At 50.2% G+C, this 20,322-nt stretch overlaps 1 long non-coding RNA gene across 2 annotated transcripts in view; it reads right to left on the bottom strand.

Annotated features, from left to right (window-relative positions):
- The window catches only part of LOC144613004 (uncharacterized), a 30,177-nt gene that overhangs the window by 6,706 nt on the left and 3,149 nt on the right, over positions 1–20,322 (bottom strand). The gene's annotated exons all lie outside the window — the stretch shown is intronic.

Raw genomic sequence — 20,322 nt, 5'->3', positions numbered from 1 at the left:
CAGCGGGCTTCACAGGTTACGTCTCTTCAAACTTGACCGAAACGTGGCCATCAGGCTTTCTGCTCCTGATCAAGACAGGGTAACAGGGACCGTATCCCTCTCCCACCGGAAACAACTACGAAAACCTGAAAGGATATATGAAGGCATGGGACACCCAGGGACAAAGGACCCCGCTGGACTGCAAGTGCACGAGGTGAGGCACAGGACGGCCCCCGCTCCTGCCTGGAGGAGGTTTCCAGCCCACGGCAGAGGTTAGAAAACCCACGCGGATCCCAGAGGCCTTCTTGGTTAAGGCGACGGAGCCTGGAGGCTGGGAGGCCAAGGAGGCTAGAATCTGTGGTGTCAGACAGCAAGCGTCTGCACAAAGTAAGGACTCGAGGCCCCCAGGGCCCCCTGAGCGTTCAGCAGCACGCTAGTCAGCACATGCACGTGAGGAAACTGCCCGACTGGCGGAGAGAATCCAAAAGAATTGGAGGGAACGGTCCCCAGGGAACCCTCACGAGGTGCCGGGAACACTGCCTGTTCCCAACAGCTAGATGGGGCCTCGCCATTCGTGGGGCATCAGCGAGAACGTTCAGAAAGGTGTTCCCCTGATGGTGGGGAAGAATGAACCCGACTGAAGAATGCCCCAGCTCTACCTAACGAAGTATAAAAGGAAAACATGAAAGAGTCAAACTGTGTTCAGTTCACTTAATTAACTCTTAGAACAAAGAAAGCTGGGACAGAATGCAGAGCCCAGAAATAAGCCTGCACACATATGGTCACGTAAATTGCAGTGAAGGAGGCAAGAATACACACGGTGGAGGACAGTCTCTTCAACAAACGGTGCTGGGAACACAGGACGGCCACCGGCAAAAGAACGAAACTGGACCCTATGTCACATCATATGCAAAACCAACTCAGAATGGACGACCTCAAACCCTAAAACTGCTGGAAGAAAACACAGGCTTAAGCTCCTTAGCACTGGTCTTGGCGACGATCACTGGATCTGACACCAAAAGCAAAGGCAACAGAAGCAAAACTAAGCAAGCGGGACCACACAAACCAGAAAGCTTCTGCTGAGCCAAGGAAACCGTCGACAAAATGAGCGGACAACCTACTGAATGGGAGAAGATGTGTGCAAATCATAGATGTGACAAGGAGCTAATATCAAAAGGTAGAAAGAATTCATACAACACGATAGCAAAAAAAAAACCAACAGATTAAAAATGGGCAGAAGACATGAACAGACATTTTTTCAAAGAAGACACAGGTGACCAGCAGACACATGAAAAGATGCTCAACATCTCTCATCATCGGGGAAATGCAAATTAAAGCCACAGAGAAATATCACCTCACGCCTGTCGGAAAGGCTGGGCCAAAGACGAGCCGTATCAGGTGCTGGCGAGGATGTGGAGAAGGGAGCCTCAAGCACTGCTGGTGGAAGTAAAAGTTGGTGCAGCCGCTCCGGGAAGCAGTACGGAGGTTCCTCCAAAAATTAAAGACAGTGAGAAAACGAACAGAGCGGAACTACCAGATGATCCCGCGATCCCATTTCTGGGAATTTATCCAAAGGAAATGAAAACACTAACTTGAGAAGACGTATGCATTCCACGTTCACTGCAGCACTATTTGTAACAGCCTGGACGTGGAAAGAGCCCGAATGTCCGTCGAGTGAGGACTGGATAAAGAAGTGGTACGTACACACGATGGGATATTACTCGGCCATAAAAACAACGAAATCCTGCCGTTTGCCATGATGTGGACGGGCCTGCAGGGCTTCACGTTTACGCGGACGCACACGCACACGTAGGACCTACTGCGCGTGACTATGTGCTCAGAGACAGACAGCGGAGCGGTGGTCGCCGGCTGCGAGGGGGCGGGGTGTGGGCAGACGGGATGAAAGGGGTCCATTGGGACAAACCTCAGTTCCAGAATAAACGAGTCCCAGGGAATGTGACACGCAGCATGGTGACTCTAGCTAATAATCACATACTGTGCGTTGGAAAGTTGCAAAGGCGGATAGTAGATTAAAAGTTCTCCTCAGAAGAAAACAGTTTTTGTGACCAGGGGAGGTGATGGATGTTACCTAAGTCTGTTGTGGTGATCGTTTCCCCATTTCCACAAACATCGAATTGTTACGATGCACACCTGACACCCACTGTTCCATGTTAATTATATTTCTGTAAAAAATGTACATAGCATACCCATTATTTTGTTGTGTGCCTGTCACTCAATTAAAAATGTGAAATTTATGTTAATACATGCACTAATTATTTTTCACAAATCAATTCTATGAGTGTGTCACAATTTATATATTGCTTCATTAATTGATGGAAATAAATACTGTTTTTACTTTTTTATAGTTACCACAGAATTCTCCAAGAAACAGCAATGCTATTAAAAAAAAAGAAAGCAAAATGAATTCTACTGAGAGGGCAACTTGTATCATCTCCAGAAACCGTCTCTATATTGAACATAGCAAATTAAATCGCCCCACGTTACAGGGGAGAAAAAAGCTGAATATACAAACATCTCCGGTTCTAGAACTGAGCCCCCACATGTACAGAAACGAACCTCGATGCAGCTCCTAACTCTTATACAACATTTAATTCAAAATAAATTATAAGCCACAGTAATATGAAAAATATATTTTGAATTTACCTAAATGTACAACACAAAACTATAAAACTTCTACAGTAAGACAAAAGTGACCTTGCGTATAGACGCATCACCAAAGCGCAGTCCCTGAAAGAAAAAATCTGCAAGTTAGACTCCATTAAAATTAAACATTTTTGCTCTGGGAATGGCAACATCAAAAAACTTTTTTGATGTTTATTTATTTTTGAGAGAGACAGAGAAAGAGAGCGAGTGGGGGAAGGGGAGAGAGAGAGGGAGACACCGAATCTGAAGCAGGCTCCAGGCTCTGAGCTGGACGTGGGGCTCGAACCCACGAGCCACAAGATCATGACCTGAGCCGAAGTCGGATGTTTAACCGACTGAGCCACCCAGGCGCCCCGGGAAGGGCAGCATTTAAAGAATAGGAAGTCACGATACAAAAAATACACACGTCACATTATCAGATAAAGGACTTGTTATCCAAAATGTACAAATAACCCTTAAAGCTCAAGTATAATAAAACAAACCACCCAGTAAACGTCAGGCAAAAGATCTGACCGTGCATCTCCCCTCAAGGACGTGCACACGCAAATCAGAGCACGAAAAGATGCTCAGCACCGTGTGTCATCAGGGAGTTTCAAATCAAAAGGCCACCGGAGACGCCCCGACACAACTCTCTATTAGAATGGCTGAAATGGAAGGAACCCACAACACCGGCTGCCGGTAGGACAAGAGCGGGGCCTCTCTCACTGCAGGCAGGGGTGCAGAATGGTGCGGCCGCTGGAACTGCGTTTGGCGGTTTCTTACAAAACCACACATCCTCTTACCGTACAACCCAGCAATCACCCTCCTAGTTATTTACCCAACTAACTTGAAAGCTTCCGTCCACACAAAACCTGCACTGAACGTTGATAACGGCTCATTTATAATCGCCAAGAACTGCAAGTAATCGAGCTATTTTCAACAGGCGGATCGATGAACCAACCGTGGTCCACGCGGACGATGGACTGCTATTCGGGGATAAAAAGGAATGAGCTCTGAGGCCGCACGGACACCGGAGGAAACCCACACGCACGTTACTGAGTGAAGAGGCAAAGCTATAGAGATGCCAAACGGAGCCGCAGCAGCCAGAGGTCTGGGGGGCGGCAGAACTGAACAGGCAGGGGGATTTTTAGAGCAGTGAAACTGTTCTGCAAATACTTTCCTTCAGATATAGGGCACCGCACATTTGTCAAAACCCACGGAACTTTAACGCTCGCGGATGAAGGAAAGATAATTTCGGACGTCGGGGACCCAGGAAGGGATGCAGACTGTGGCCAGACTCTCGGGGTGTTACAAACGCGTGAAACCCCCTCGCTGAAGGGGCGGGAGTCCGTAAGACTCAAGGCAGGGCACCCGCCCGCGAGCGCCGGGCTCCAGTGGACGAAGTCGTTCCCGGCGGGGTCAGGTGACCGGTTCTGATCCTGCGGCCCGCGTCCTGGAGTGGAACAACCGAGTACGTGGCCGGCGGCCGGTGGGAGCCCCGTGCGGTCTCACCGCTGAGTGGGAGGTTACAGGGGATCGAGGGGAGGATGGGCCCTGGGGTAACGGGTGGTGGTTGGAGACGTAGTAAGAACTCGTGTTTAGCTTAACGTAGGTACAGCTGGCTGCGCAGAGAAACATTTCTCATTTGTGTGTTTGCACGGTTTGTACGCACACATATACAGTTGCCCCTTGAGAATGCACAGGTCAGGGGGTACCGATGCCCCCCACCCCTGTGCAGTTGAAGGTCTGCATATAACCTTTGACTTCCCAGAAACTTGACTAACAGCCACCGCGGACTGGAAGTCTTGCTGGTAACATAAACAGTGCATTACCGTGTATTTTGCGTGCTGTATACAGTACCTGCTAAGTCCTTACAATAAACTAAGCTAGAGAATCAAACGTCATTAGGAAAGTTAGGAGAGCGACGTTTGCAGCACTGTGCTGTGGTCACTGGAAACAACCCACGTACACGTGGCCTGTGCAGCTCACACCCGTGTTGTTCACGGGTCAACCGTATCTCCTTACTCTAAAAGCAAAGAAACCCCAATAGCGAGCACACCTGGCCGGGTGGTCATGACATAAACTCACGTGTGAGTGAGAAGGACGCCCCTGTGACTCAAAACTCAAGGGTTTCGAGTCTCCGCCCCAGAAAGCCGGGACAAAGACCAGTCAAGTTCTTTATTATTCAGCGGGCACACAGGCACGAAGGGATCAAATGCTACTGGAAAAGTGGTGCCGCAGCCTTGCTCGATACGAGGTCGCCATGAGCCTTCCGTTTGTAAGCACCGCAGTATCTGTGACGTGACGCAGGGTGAGGGAACGTGTAACACCGGGAGGTGACGCCTGTAACACACGTGCAGTGCTGACATCCCAGAAGGAGAGGACAAAGATGGGGGAGTGAAAAATTGCTGGGGCGCCTGGGGGCTCAGTCAGTTAGGTGTCCACTTCGGCTCAGGTCATGATCTCCGGGTCCGTGAGTTCAAGCCCCGCGTCGGGCTCTGTGCTGACAGCTCGGAGCCTGGAGCCTGCTTCCGATTCTGGGTCTCCCTCTCTCTCTGCCCCTCCCCTGGCCACACTCTGTCTCTCAAAAACAAATAAACATTTAAGAAATTGTTGAAGAAATAAGGGCTAAATATTTTGATGAAGCCCAGTAACCTCCAGCAGCGCGAGGAGAGAGAGCCACACGGGGGCACGTCTTACCCAACCTGCCAACAGCCACAGGCACAGGAGAGTCCTGGAAGCGGCCACCGGAAAGAAGCACACGGGGGGGAACCTGCAGGGACCTTGGGCCGCGGGCCAGCGCCACTGGCTCCCACCTCTGTCCGGGAGCAGGGCAGTGACCTGGCCCCCCACACCCCGTGGAGACACCCTTCAGCGACGAGGATGAAATGCGAACATTTTCAGAGGTCGAGGCTGAGAAGGCGTCTCCGGGAGGCCTACGTCCCAGGACATGCTCGGGGAAGATCTGCGGGAGATCGGCAGCAGACGCGGCGTGCGTGGGGTGTGCGCGGGGCGTGTCCGGAGTGTGCAGAAGGACGTGAGCAGCATGTACGCGGTGTGTGGAAGGGCGTGCACCTGCGGACGGGGAGCCCCCGAGCAGCCGGCTGTGGACCGAGGGCTTCCCGCTGGGCGGCCGTGAACACGGAACCAGCCTCTGCTCCTCCAGCAACAGCCGCCCTGCCCGCCTCTCTGGGACCACAGTGGAGGCTGAATCCCAATAAGCTTATGGAACCTTCCAGAACTCGCAACGGCCTGGGGTTCTCGCTCAGCCGTCTCCCAGAAAGGCTCGGGACGACTGGGCTGTGCCTCCGCCCGCAGACCACCCGGTGACGGTGACGACAGGGCCTGGTGGGCTCCGGGCTTCTCGTCCATCCCTGAGAACAGCCCCAAACCTGCTGGCGCTCTCCTGCTCGTCCCAGGCCACGGCCTTGTCCTCAGCAACACAGAAGCCGAAGGACCCAACTTCTGGGCCACGGGAGCAGTGGCCGCGGCTGGCCGGCCCTGTGACCTACCCAAGTCACAGGACGCCGGCGGTCTGCGGCCCCTCAGATGCCCACGGAGCAAGGAAACGAGAACAGAGTCACAGCATTCAGGAGTCAGAAGTGGGTGTTCCTGGCATTAGATGGATTTCTGTGACAAAGGGCACAGGACAGACCCAGGGCTGTCCTGAGGGCGGCTGCTTACAACCGGACCATGACGCAGCGCTCCGTCTGAGCCTCGGGGCGCCTGGAGCCCAGACACTCTCGCCGGCAGGGGTCTGCACCCAGCTCACCCCAGAAGTCCTCAGCCCCCCAGGCCCCCCGGCCCGCCTGCCCCCTGCCCACAGCGCAGAAAGCAGACGAGAGCCAGCCAGGGGGATTTCGGGTTTTCCTGTTGGTCCTATTTCCTGTCACTCTGGACTGGGGCTCTCGGGCTCTCTGCTGAGGTCCAGACGGTAATGTTTTGGGCTTTGGGGACCACACAGGCCCTGGTGCGTGTTCTCCAGCTTTTTGTTTTGTTTTTCTGCAGCCCTTTACAGTGTGAAACCCATCCCGGATTTCGGGTTGTGCAAAGATGGCCCACGGTGGGCTTGGCTCCCCTGCAGGAGGCCACCACATCCCCCCTCGGGAGGGGTCCTGTGTGAGGTCCCCAGCAGCCACGGAGCTGGGGGTGGGGATCACGTGGGAGGAAGGGCAGCTGGCAGCCAGAAAGGACCTTGGGGGCGCTGCACACATCGGACGTCTACACTGACTTCGGTAAGGCAGTGCACGTCCTGACCCTCTCCTCCGTCGCTCTGTAAAACCTGTATGAGCTGCCGACGCTTCGCGGGGCTGGGTTTCCTCCGAGCACTCAGTGGAGCCGAGTCCTTCCCGGCGAGGACGGCCCGCGGACAGAGCTGTGCAGACGGCCTTAGCCACTGCGGCCACGGGAGTACACCAGGCCATGGGAATCACAGAGGGGAACTTCCCGCCTGTGGCCGGCGCGCCTCGGTGCCAGTGCGGGTCCAGGCCGGTTTCCCCTGCAAGATCAGACGGAAAGCCAGCCCTCCCTGAACTCCCAGGGTCTGCTCTGGCAGGCAGGCTGTGAGACAGGATTTTACCCCCTGCCCGTGCCTCTTCCCCAGAGTGAGCAGGTCAAGGGCCCATCCTCGTCGGAATCCACAACCATGTGAGCGTGTGGAGGAAGAGGGGACGGTCGCGCACCGGTGGCGGAGTGTAAGCCCGTGTGGCTGCTGTGGACAACAGGGTGGCGGTTCCTCCAACACTGCAGCGTGGACTTGCTGCAGGAGCCAGTGGGTCCACTTGTGGGTATCTCCCCAAGAAAACAAAAACCCTAACCGGAAAGGACGTGCGCCCCCAAGTCTACCGTAGCAGATGTTACAGCTGCCGAGTCGTGGACGCGGCCCCAGTGCCCGTGCGCAGACGAATGGGTAAGAAGAGTGGGAGACAGAGACGACGCAAAGTTACTCAGCCAGAGAAAGGAAGGAAATCCTGCCCTTTGCAGCAACACGGACGGACCCCGAGGGCATCATGCTAAGTGAAATAAGTCAGACAGAGAAACACACATACTGCATGCTTTCACTCAGGTGGAATCTAAAGAATCAAAACAAATGAACAAAGAAAAAAGACTTAAACGCAGACGATAAATGGGATGGTGCCAGAGGGGAGGTTGGGGGAGGGGGGCGGGCAAAATAGGGGAGGGGATGAGGCCGCGCAAATGCCCAGCTATAAAATAAATGCAGCACAGGGGATACGGTCAACGATACTGTAAAAACTCTGTACAGGGACGGATGGCGATCACACACCTATCCCGTACACAGTTGTGGAATCACTATGTTGTCCTCCTGGAACTATGTAACGTTGTGTGTCCGCGTAACTTCAGGAAGAGAAAGAAAGAATCCCCAACAGCGGGAAGCTTCTGTCTCTCCAGAAGAAGGAACTGAGACCCAGGGAGGGGGCAGGGGCACCAAACTGCTGGGCAAAAATGGACTAGATTTTTTTCTGATTGTAAAAACAACAAATAGCAGACGACTCACATATGGGCTCGAATGTAGACAGAGGTCAAAAGGACAGCCCGGGGAGGTCCCTTGGTGTGTCTGTCAATTGTGTGTGAGACCGGAGTACGACAAGCTGCACATGAATGAGGGCGGACACTTCGGCCTATTAAAGGAGTCGGATTTCAGGTAAGGGAAGGAAGACATAAAACGAAAGAGGCTCAGTAAAACGAGCTTCACCATGAAGGGAGACAAAGTCAGACGAGAGAAACGGTAACCCCTGCCACAGATAACCAGGCTAGTCCGAGGCACAGGCTTCGGCGTGTCTGCACATACGTGTGACCTTGAGGCTGCGTGTGGGGGACACAGCAGACACGCAGCAACCCCTTGGAGGTTCTCTGCACAGACACACGGGCCCTGCAGAGGGAAGGGCAGCAGGCACACTGCTAACGGGCTGTAAACACACTTCGTATTTCCTGGAAATTATTCCATATCAGGACGTGCAAAGCTACTTCATTCATTTTTTTTTATGTTTATTTATTTTTGAGAGATAGGAAGACAGAGAATCCCAAGCAGGCTCCACACGGTCAGCACACAGCCCGATGCGGAGCTCAAACCCACAAACCACGAGATCGTGACCTGAGCCAAAATCAGAGTCAGACGCTCAACCGACTGAGCCACCCAGGCGCCCCGTGAATTGTTTCGTAAAGCCAAATGATCTTCAAATTTACTCGACTGATGTTGACGAAAGCAAATCTCCCAACAAAGAGTCCAGGGCCAGATGGCTTCCCAGGGGAATTCTACCAGACATTTAAAGAAGAATCAATATCTATTCTTCTCAAGTTGTTCCAAAGGATAGAAATGGAAGGAGAACTTCAAACTCCTCCAAGGCCAGCACTACCTTGATTCCAAAACCAGACAGAGACCCCACTCAAAAGGAGAGTTACAGGCTAGTATCCTCGATGAGCATGCACGCAAAAATTCTCAACAAGAGACTACCAAATCGAGCCCAATAGTACATTAAAAGAATTATTCACCATGATCAAATGAGATTTATTCCTGGGCTTCGGGGGTTGTTCAATATTCACAAATCAATCAATTAATTTCTTTTATTTATAATTTCTTTTATTAATGTGGTACACATTAATAAAAGAAAGGATAAGAACCATATGACCCTCTCGATAGGTGGAGAAAAAGCACGTGACAAAATACAGTATCCATTCTCAATAAAAACACTCAACGAAGTAGGATTAGATGGATCATACCTCAAGGTCATAAAGGCCATATAAAGACCAAGAGCTAATATCATCCTCAATGGGGAAAAACTGAGAGCTTTCCCCCTAAGGTCAGGAACAAGACAGGGATGTCCACTCCTGCCACTGCTGTTCAACATAATACTGAAGTCTTAGCCTCAGCAATCAGATAGCAAAAAGAAAGAAAAGGTATCCAAACGGGCAAGGAAGAAGTCAAACTTTCACTATTCCCAGACAACATGACACTCTAGAAAATCCAAAAAGTTCCACCGAAAAATTGCTATAGCTAACACATGAATCAGCGAAGTTGCAGGATATAAAATCAAGGTAGAGAAATTGGTTGCATTTCTATACAACCAATAATGAAGTGGCAGAAAAAGAAATCAAGGAATTGATCCCATTTGCAACTGCACCCAAACCCACAAGATACCTAGGAATAAATCTAACCAAAGATGTAAAAGATCTGTATGCTGAAAACTACAGAAAGCTTATGAAAGAAACTGAAGACACAAAGAAATGGAAAAACATTTCATGCTCGTGGATTGGAAGAACAAATATTGTTAAAACGTTGATACTACTCAAAGCAATCTACACATTCGGTACAATCCCTGTCAAAATAACACCAGCATTCTTCACACAGCTAGAACAAACAATCCTAAAATTTGTATGGAACCAGAAAAGACCCCGAATAGCCAAAGCAATCTTGAAAAAGAAAACCAAAGCAGGAGGCATCACAATCCCGGACTTCAAGCTGTATCACAAAGCTGTCATCATCAAGACAGTATGGCCCTGGCACAAGAACAGACACCCAGATAATGGAACAGAATACAGAACCCAGAAATGGACCCACAGACGAATGGCCAACTGATCTTTGACAAAGCAGGAAAGAATATCCGATGGAATGAAGGCAGTGTCTTCAGCAAGGGGTGCTGGGGAAACTGGACAGTGACATGCAGAAGAATGAACCCGGACCATTTTCTTACACCAGACACAAAAATAAACTCAAAATGGATGAAAGACCTCAATGTAAGACAGGAAGCCATCAGAATCCTCGAGGAGAAAGCAGGCAAAAACCTCTTTGATCTTGGCCGCAGCAACTTCTTACTCAACACATCTCCAGAGGCAAGGGAAACAAAAGCAAAAATGAACTACTGGGACCTCATCAAAATAAAAAGCTTCTGCACAGCGAAGGAAACAATCAGCAAAACTAAAAGGCAACCGACAGATGGGAGAAGATATTTGCAAATGACAGATAAAGGGTTAGTATCCAAAATCTATGAAGAACTTATCAAACTCAACACCCAAAACACAAATAATGCAGTGAAGAAATGGGTAGAAGATATGAATAGACATTTTTACAAAGAAGACATCCGGATGGCCAACAGACACATGAGAAGATGCTCAACATCACTGATCATCAGAGAAATACAAATCAAAACCACAATGAGATACCACCTCACACCTGTCAGAATGGCTAACATTAACACTTCAGGCAACAACAGATGTTGGCGAGGATGCGGAGAGAGAGGAACCTCTTACACTCTTGTTGAGAATGCAAACTGGTGCAGCCACTGTGGAGAACAGTATGGAGGTTCCTCAAAAACTAAAAATAGAACTACCCTATGACACAGCAATTGCACTACTAGGTATTCACCCAAAGAATACGAAAATACAGACTTGAAAGAACACATGCACCCCGATGTTTACAATTTCTCCTGATTTATGGAAAGAGCCAAAACGTCCATTGACTGATGAATGGATAAAGATGTGGTTTATATACAGAACAGAGCATTACTTGGCCATCAACAAGAACAAAATCTTGCCATTTGCAATGACGTGCATGAAGCTAGAGGGTATTATGCTAACTGAAATAAGTCAGAGAAACACAAATACCATATGATTTCGGTCATATGTGGAATTTAAGAAGCAGAACAGATGAACATACGGGAAGGCAGGGGAAAAGAGGGAAGGAAACAAACCAGAAGAGGCTCTTAATGATAGAGAACTGAGGGCTGATGGAGGGAGGTGGGGGGGCTACATGGGTGATGGGTATCAGGAAGGCACTTGTGATGAGCACTGGGTGTTGTGTGTAAGTGACGAATCACTGAATTCTACTCCTGAAATCAATACTGCAGTCTGTGTTAACTCACTACAAATTAAATAAAAAAATGAAAAGGAGAAAAGCAAAAAAACAAAAAACCCCTCAAAATAGAAGTTCCTAATCTGAAGCAATGTTCTACCCACAGCAACTCATACAAATTCACTGAGTCCTTAGTATCTTTCATATCTTTTTGTTTTTTTTATTGTTTAATGTTTATTTATTTATTTAATTTTTTTTTTAATGTTATTTACTTTTGAAAGAGAGAGACGGAGCTCAAGAGGGGAAGGGTCAGAGAGAGAGGGAGACACAGAATCCGAAGCAGGCTCCAGGCTCCGAAATGTCAGCACAGAGCCCGATGCGGGGCTCGAACTCATGAACCGCAAGGTCATGACCTGAGCCGAAGTCAGATGCTTGACCGACTGAGCCACCCAGGCACCCCTTTGTTTATTTATTTTTGCGCGAGAGAGAGAGCATGAGCAGGGGCAGGACAGAGAGAGAGAGAGGGAGACACAGCATCCGAAGCAGGCTCCAGGCTCTTTGAGCTGTCAGCACAAAGCCCCACACGAGGCTCAAACACACGGAGTGTGAGATCATGACCTGAGCTGAAGTGAGACGCTCAACCGACTGAGCCACCCAGGCACCCATTTCATGTCTGTTTAAAAAACGTTTTCATGTTTTATTTTTGTATTTTTAAAAATTGCAGTAACAAATTAACATAGTGTCATCGTTAAATATTCAAACAACCCGAGTAAAACAATACCACCCTCAAAGATTGCCTCCGCGCCTGCGCTCCGTCCTTCCCCGGCCCCACACTGGTCTTGGAAGCAGGTGCCGTGGGAACGGCGGCTGCGGGCCCGGAGCGCACGTCCGCCACCAGCCCCGTGCCCCTCCCTGCTGCTTACGCACGTGCGTGTGTCTACACGCACACGTGCAGGCATCGCCTTCCTGTACAGACCACGACCCCGGTCCTGTCCCGTGACGTGGCTTCTTCACTTCCCGTGTGCCGCGGGACCGTGTTCCTCATCCGTAATTGGCACCCGGGACTCCCTGTTACAGGGCTGCCTCGACCTCATCGGCGGGGCCAGCCTTCCGTTAGCTCATAGCTCCTCTGGTGCTCACCTCGGAGTCCCAGGCAAGAAGGCGACAAACCGTGTCTCCCGACTCCCCGACCTTCGGCTTCTCGTTGGCCTCTGCCAGGGAGGCACCAGCAGGAGCTACGAGGCGGAAGGAAGGGAGGAGCCGCGTGTCCCGCTCCTGGCCGGGCTCTCAGCCAGAGGGCAACAGGCCTGCCGGTGACGGGCCCCCAGCACGGGGCCTCCTCCTGCAGACCCGCAGCGCCCGAGGGGTGCTGGTGCTGGGTGCCGCTCAGCTCTGGGCAGTGCCTCTGCCTCCCTTTCTCTCCTCCAGCCGGTCCAGCCTCTTTGCAACCAAGGCCATCACGCGATCCTCCTCTGCTCGCTAAGTAGCACCTGAAGGGGCTCTCCTTCTCAACGCCGGGTGCTGGCACACTGACCACCCTCCTGCCTCTGGGCATCAAAGGTGTTCCCAACTCTTCTCTGGTACCGGCAGTGAGGTCACGAACAGCCTTCCGTGTCCTTCCTTAGGACAGACCCCCCGCCCCCCGCCAAACCGAATTGCTTATAAAAGTACACAGGAGTTGTGGATTTTGACGGACGCTGCCGAGCTGTCCTGTTCGGGCCGGTTAAGCGTGGACTCCCACCTCATCCAGGGCCCGACGACGGCAGCTCCCCAGCCTCTCAACCCCAAACAGCGACAGCCTTTGAAATTTTAGCTGATGAGCAAAAGGTCATGTGTTACTGTGGTTTTAATTTGCATTCTGAGCAGCACTAGAGGTGAGGGCCTTGCAAAGTCTCTCGGCCAATCACATCTCTTTTGTGCACCGTGGCTTAGGTCTCGTCCTTTTTACATGGTTTTGTCGTACTGCTTTATAGCTCTTAGTTGGTACTCTGGAGACCAACAGTTTGCTGTTACACACGTTGTAAGTATTTTTATCTGACTGGTCGTGGGTTTTTAATTTTTTACTCGGCGGCATCAAAGATTTTAACTTTTATTTGGGCAAATCTGTCCTCTTGCCCTCTACTGCTTCAGGCTTTGTATCTTGCTTGAGAATACCTTCCCAACCCCACAGTATAAAAACATTATCCTGTCTCGTCTTCTCTTTTTAGTCTCACTCTCCTGCTGCCGTGGTGGCCTGAGGAAGGGTACTATTTCTTTCCGAGGTGGCTCCTCCGTTGCCCGTCACTGTTCGAGTGTCCAGCCTTCCCTCGTGCGGAAGGCCTTTAGCATGACCCAAATTCCCGATACACAGAGACCCGCTGGATCCTCTGGTTCCGTGACACATTTCTTCCCAAGGTGCTCATTTTATTCTCCCGTCTCCATTAATTGAATCGTGCAACAATCCAAGGGCATATTCATTACTTCTTTTTAATATTTTTATTTCTGAGAGAGAGTGAGACAGAGCACGAGCAGGGGAGGGGCAGAGAGAGAGGGAGACACAGAATCCGAAGCAGGTTCCAGGCTCCGAGCTGTCAGAACAGAGCCCGATGCGGGGCTCGAACTCACAGACGGCGAGATCATGACCTGAGCCGAAGTCGGATGCCCAACCGACTGAGCCACCCGGGTGCCCCTGTCCAAATGCAGTTTAGACGGCATATTCCTGACTTGGCTTTCCTGGCCAGAGGGGGAGTGTAACAGAGGAGATGCCGGAGTGGAAAGAGGCCAATCAAAAGGCTTTAAATTGACAAAGTTCACAACGTGTGACAACAGAGCCATTCTGGGTCTATTCTGGGGCCCCAGGGGGACTAAGCAAGTGAGGGGTACAGAGCCCCACTGGCTTCAGGCCAAACCGACACTCTCGCCTGGCCTCCCTGAGCCACGAGCAACTGGCCCCGGCCCCCATGATGAGCTTTCCCTTCTGGCTGACAGTGAAGGACAGGCCTGTCCAGGAGTCAGCTCTGGGCCTGCTCCCCACAGGGTTAAATACACACCAGGTCGTGGTCAGTCTCTACCCAGCTGTCTCAAAGGCCAGTCGGCTAAATCTCCGGGTGTCTCGTGGGCATCCCCAAATCACCACGCCTGAAGTAACTCTACCCCACCTCAAGGTGGTTTTGCTTGGCCCTCCCACTCGGTAAACGGCCCGACAATGCTCTCAGCTACCACAGCTGACACCCGGAGTGCCCCTTCCTCTCGCCCTGACTGCCAGCCCTTCACCACTGTCACTCACCTGTGCCTCCAAAAGCCCACTGGACATCCCGGTCCAGACCACCATGACCTTTACTCCTGAGGGGTCCCCTGCTCTCAGACAGAGCCGAGCTGGGCTGCGTGTCAGGGGCTGAGAGGCAGTCTGTACAACTTGCAGGCCCGACTGTCCCACTTCTACCCTTACTGGACCCCGGGGGCTCCCAGGGGACAGGTTACTTTGGGGGAACTGGGGGGCTCCAGAGGGATAGGGGGTTCCTAGGGGGATGAGGTGGGGCTCCAGAAGGACAGGGGGCTCCCAGAGGGAGGAGTAGCTCCTGGGGAACAAGCAGGGCTCTGGGGGGATAGGATGGCTCCCAGGGGATGAGGGGGGCCCCCGGGGAAGTGGGGGGATTTGAAGGGACGGTAGGGGTTCCAAGAGGATGGGGCTGTGCCCCAGAAGCCCACCAGGGCACCAAGGGGAAGCCAGTAGAGAGTGCCACAGGCTCCAACCCAACCAGGCACCCAACCAGGGTGCCACACTTGTCTCCGCCTCCATTTCCTCTTTCCCATCCCGAGTTGGGGGGATCCGTGGCTTCATGAAGTCCCCTGACCGACCATCACAGTGATGCTGCACCAAAACTGGAGTGGTCCACCTGTGCAGAGCACCTGCACCCTGGCAAGTGGCAGCTCGGAGCAGATCTGATTTTAGTTGGGACAGTAAATCAATGTAATGTTTCTTACATATCGGTGTCATTAACACCTTCAGTAACTCCTTGTGTCCTGAACGGAAAATGTAATCCCCTTTCTGGTCTCCTTTCCAACCTAAGAAGTTGGGTATGAGCCCACTCCAGCCTAGATACCTGGGGTCTACTCTGAGTTGCTAACCCTAAATCAATAACTCCCAAAGGTATAAATGATGTGAGTCATATCTATTTCTCAGAAATACCTATTTCTGGGCCTCCCAAGGACTTAGAGTATAATCCCAAGTACAGGTTGCATTTTGTAATCTTGAAATGAGGAAGGTGGTCCCATAACCTGAGACGGTGAGTAGAGGCTCAGATAAGCCCCTGAGAATTAGAGCTAGGCACTGGATTAAGACAAAATACACAAACCTATTAACCTGCTGCCAAGTCAGTGAGGAACTGTGAGGGTAAGAACCAGAAGAAGGCTCAGCCCAAGAGATAAATCACCAGAAGCATCTGCTGATTCAGAAGACAACAGCCAGCAGGCTGACTGGAACTTTCTACAGAGTCCCAGGGATGTGAGAAAAGAGTGGATTTCAGGAACTGTGCTGAGGAAGATGGGCCCCACTACATCCTCCAGGCTTTGGGTTGGGTCCTGGAAGGGCTACACCCCAGATCAAGAGTAAGCAGAAAAGGGACCGGCCATGGTATGAACTGGAGCTCAACCTCCAAGTGACCCCAACTCACCACCAGGATTAGGATGACCCGGGGATCGCTGGCACTCCTGGCCTAACGGTCTGCTCCGACAGAAGACAGGTTATCTGATGCATCAGCCGATCATCGGATTCTCTAGGATTTCTTAAGTAGGAAATATACAACACTCGATCAAAAGTAATTTGGCATACCAGGACATAAGATGTGATGACAAGGAACAGGCAACAGAAATGACCCAAGAGAGACGTAGATACTGGCATTATCAGGTAAGGACTTTAAATAACTGTACTTAACGTACTCAATCAAGTACATTGTCAAAAGACAAGATTAATTTGGTTAAGGGGAGACCTGGAAACAAAACCAAAAAAGTAAATGGAAACTCTGAAAGAGAAAAACAGAATAACTAGATTTAAGGACGCAATGGATGGGGTTGACAACAGATTTGATACAGAGAAAGAGAGAATTTGTGATTTAGAAGGCAGGTGAAAAGAAATTACCTAGACTGAAACAGAGAGTCAAAAGGATACAAACTCTAGTAAAGAGTGCAAGAAACATGTGGGACAGAGTGAAAGGTTGGTCACACATGTGATCAGAAAGAGAAGGGGCATCCAAAATACCTAAAGAAATAAGAAATCTGAGAATTTCCCCACACTGATGAAGGGTATCAAGCCGTACATTCTGGAAGCACTATGAGCACCAAGATGGACAAACACACACTGAGGCACAGTACAACAAAACCTCTACTGAAAATAGAGGGATTCTTCCAAACACCTGTGAAGACACGCTACCTTCAAAGGAGTGACAATAAAACAGACAGAAAGTATAAAAGCCAGAAGACAATGAAGTCACATTTTGAGATCGCTGACAGAACCGCCAAGCTATAATTCTATACTCAGCAAAAATATCCTTCAAAAAGAGAGGACATACAAAGAAATTTTCAGAAAAGCAAAAACTCTGGCAGAATCCATCACCGGTAAACTCACGTCAAATGAAATACTAGGGCTTCTCCAGGCAGAAAAAAAAAAGTAACCCCAGACGGAAGTAGGAAGATGCCAAGATTGAAGAGCAACAAAATTCTAAATGAATACTGACTGCATGAGTTAATAATAATTAATGATTATTCACAGATAGAGACAAACATGCCCTAAGGTTCCTGTATTGTCCAGGAAGTGCTGAAGTATATACTTCTATTAAGCTTTAATAAGTCACAGACGTACATATAATCTCTCGGGTAACTACTAAAATAATACTAAAAGAATGCAAAACTACCGAACCAGAGAAAATAATTTAAAAAATCCAGAAAAAGGCAAAAGGAAAAAAGAGAGAAACAGAAACAGAACAGGCAGATACAACAGAAAGCCCAAAATATATCAGCGATTACACGTAAACAGTCTAAATTTTCCAATGAAAAGAGAGATCATCAGACTAGGAAACCCCACCAAATGTCAAGTACATTGTGCTTACAAGGAACACCTTAAATGAAAGAATCTAGAAATGTTAAAAGTAAGAGAATGGAAAGGAGCATACCGTGTAAGCACCATCCCAAAAAAAGCTGGCATGGCTGAATTATCCAACAGAATCAACTCTGGGAGAAGCCTCACAAGAGAGAAATGTCACCGCTGGGTCATAGCCACAAAGTCAGGAGATGCACAGGGGAAGCTCAGGTGCACAGCCACGGTCACAACCACCCCAGACAGCTGGCTGGAAAACTGGAAGGCACGGTCCCTCCAGGTTTGCCAATACTGTTGCTGACCACACTTGGCTAAACTCATAGCAAGAGAAGCCAGTAACTCAAGGGACGAGGGGTCAGAAAAGAGACAGGGAGGGGAGGGCGCTTGTTGGGATGAGTACTGGGTGTTGTATGGAAGCCAATCTGACAATAAATTATATTAGAAAAATAAATAAACACGTAAACTCAAAAAAAAAAAAAAAAGAAAAAGAGAGAAAAGAAAAGCGAGAGGGAGAGATTTATTTTGGGTGCTGGCAGTGAGGGGAGGTGGCAGGCTCAGGCCTTACCCACCAACCTCTCTGCCAGCAAGAGGGACACCTCCAGTTTCACAGGGAAAGGTTCAGGGCAGGCAGGGAGCGCACCATCAGGGCAGGGTCGGTATGTGTTCAGTGTGTGGTCACGGGTTGGGGAGGGGACACGTGAGGTGTGGTCTTCTAGGCATTCCATTGACATCAGGGCTTTTCTAGCCTGGCGGTTGGAATGTTCCAGTCACTGCAGAACATCCTCATCAATGCCTCAACAAAGTGCAAAAAGAAACCAGAAAAATGGGTTTCAGTCCGAGCATGAGTTAAGTGGTCTTGCCTGTGTGTGGTTTTCACTGCTGCGGTTGGTCTGTTGTTGAGCAGCAGGGCTTGCTAACAGAGAGGGAGCATCTCCAAGGAAAAGGAATCTCTTTGCTGGGATGCTAAGGTGACTTCAAACATGGTGCTGGTAACACAGTCTGGAGACAGAAGAGCACAAACCTAACAGAACTGAAAAGAGACACACGATCGTGGCCAGAGGGCCAACACTCCTCTCTTAAGCAACTACTCGACGAGACAAAAGGATCCACGAAAGGTGTAGAGGAACAACAACAACAACAAAAAGATTAACAAACCTGACACGGCTGACAGTTATCTTACAAAAACCGTCCCAGGAAGAAAAGAAAAGTCTAGGTAGTTCTAGAACTACTAAAGAAAGAGCATCCATGATGTAAAAACTTCCTACAAAGAAATAAAAGAATTCACTGACAGATTCTATCAAACATTTAAGGAATAATTAACACCAATATTACACAAATGCTTTGAAAAGACAGAAAAGGGGAAACATTTCCCAACTAACTTTAAGAGGCCACCACAACCTTGGTACCGAAACTACAGTCCCCTCCCACTCAACAGAAACACTCACATACATTCAGCAAACGGCACGTACATTCACAGCAATGCGAAAACCTACTGGTTTGGAAAGAGTTGTACACCAAGAAGGAATGGGTAGGTAGAGTGTGGTTTGTCCACGCAGTAGAAAACAATACAGTGTGGACCACAGACCACTGCCGCTCACAACGAAATGATGGCGGTTACTCACACAGCCGTTCAGCAAAGAAAAGGTATCATGCAATATATAATTTATTTTTATTAATCTTTTGATATTTATTTTCGAGAGAGAGAGAGAGAGAGAGACAGCATGTGAGTGGGGGAGGGGCAGACAGAGAGGGAGACACAGAATCCAAACCAGGTTCTGGGCTCTGAGCCATCAGCACAGAGCCTGATGTGGGGCTTGAACCCACGAACTGTGAGATCATCACCCGAGCTGAAGTCGAACGCTTAACTGACTGAGCCACCCAGGCACCCCAAATTCCATTTATATAAATCTCAAAAACAGGCAGAAGGAGATCAGAAGAGAGGTTATTTGAAACCCCCGTGCCTTCGCATATGCTTTGCTCCATACCACGTTAGGTATGGAGGCATCAAATATCTCCTGTACGAAGCCGCCCGCCTGGCCTCACCACGGTAACTGACCAAGGCCTTTGGTGCCCACCACCGCACAGCTGTCCCACCAGCTCCTGTGGGCAGGCTCTTGTTTTTAATGTTGTTCGGTTCTCAGAGGCTGGCTCAGGGTCCGACCCGGGGTCCTATAGGAATGTCCAATCCTTGTAGTGTTTACGTGCAGGAGGGAGGAGGTCACCCCTGCGCCCACGCCACCCTGCCAGCACGGAACGCAGGACTCTCGGAGTGCGCACTGCCCCCCGTGACTGGCCTGCTTCCTTACTACAGGACTGAAATCAGCTCCTTAAAGCCCAAATCTTCTCCCTCAGGGCAAGGAGCTGACCAGGGTATGCAAAGGCTCCCCTACCCCTGCTTCAGCGTGAACTTCCTCCCGCCAAATGACAGAACTCCGCCCGGAGATCAGAGGGTACCCTACGGAAAGTGGAGAACACAACCCGGCGGGCCCTCTCTAGCGTAAGGTGAAAGCTGCCAGTTGCGTGACTGCTCACACGGGAACGCAGAGCAGCCGCAGACCCAGCTCGGTTCTCAAACCCCCGCTACCTCGCTCTGAATGGCTTCTGTCTCACCGGGGGCGAGGCTGGGGAAATCCAGCGCGCTCCCTGCGCCCACCGTGTGCACTTTTCCGTGTCTTGTGTTTCAATAAGCAAGGTATTTTTCTAACGGAAAATGTTTACGAAAGTACAAAAGCCGCAGGGGCCCCACCCGAAGACGCGTCTGGTTAAGCGTGTCTGACTGCTTGGCTGGTGGCGCTACAGTCTCTTCGGGATGGCATCTCAGAAA

Source organism: Panthera onca, chromosome D1, assembly GCF_046562875.1.
Source record: "Panthera onca isolate mPanOnc1 chromosome D1, mPanOnc1 haplotype 2, whole genome shotgun sequence".
Lineage (NCBI taxonomy): Eukaryota > Metazoa > Chordata > Mammalia > Carnivora > Felidae > Panthera > Panthera onca.
This window is presented reverse-complemented; position numbering and strand designations above follow the sequence as displayed.